Raw genomic sequence first — 303 nt, 5'->3', positions numbered from 1 at the left:
CTCATCATCATTCTCACCTATGAACGCGCGTGATTGACAACCACTTCCGTTCTACCTTAGGCCGGGCGCATATCTCTTAGACTCCCCAACAGAATCTTCGTGGTATAAGCTAGATAGATGGCGGCATTCATGAGGATCCGAAAAGTCTAAACCTTGTCTATGGTATTCCGAGTAGGATTCTGGGATTGAATGACTGTGACGAGCTTCAAACTCCTGAAGGCTGGGCGTGATGACAAGCGCAAAAGAATCAAGGGATTCTACTCCAACCTGATTGAGAACCGACAGATGATTAGCCGTGCTGTG

Source organism: Arachis duranensis, chromosome 4 (assembly GCF_000817695.3).
Source record: "Arachis duranensis cultivar V14167 chromosome 4, aradu.V14167.gnm2.J7QH, whole genome shotgun sequence".
Classification (NCBI taxonomy): domain Eukaryota; kingdom Viridiplantae; phylum Streptophyta; class Magnoliopsida; order Fabales; family Fabaceae; genus Arachis; species Arachis duranensis.
The sequence above is the reverse complement of the archived record's forward strand: the minus strand, read 5'-3'. Positions refer to the sequence as shown.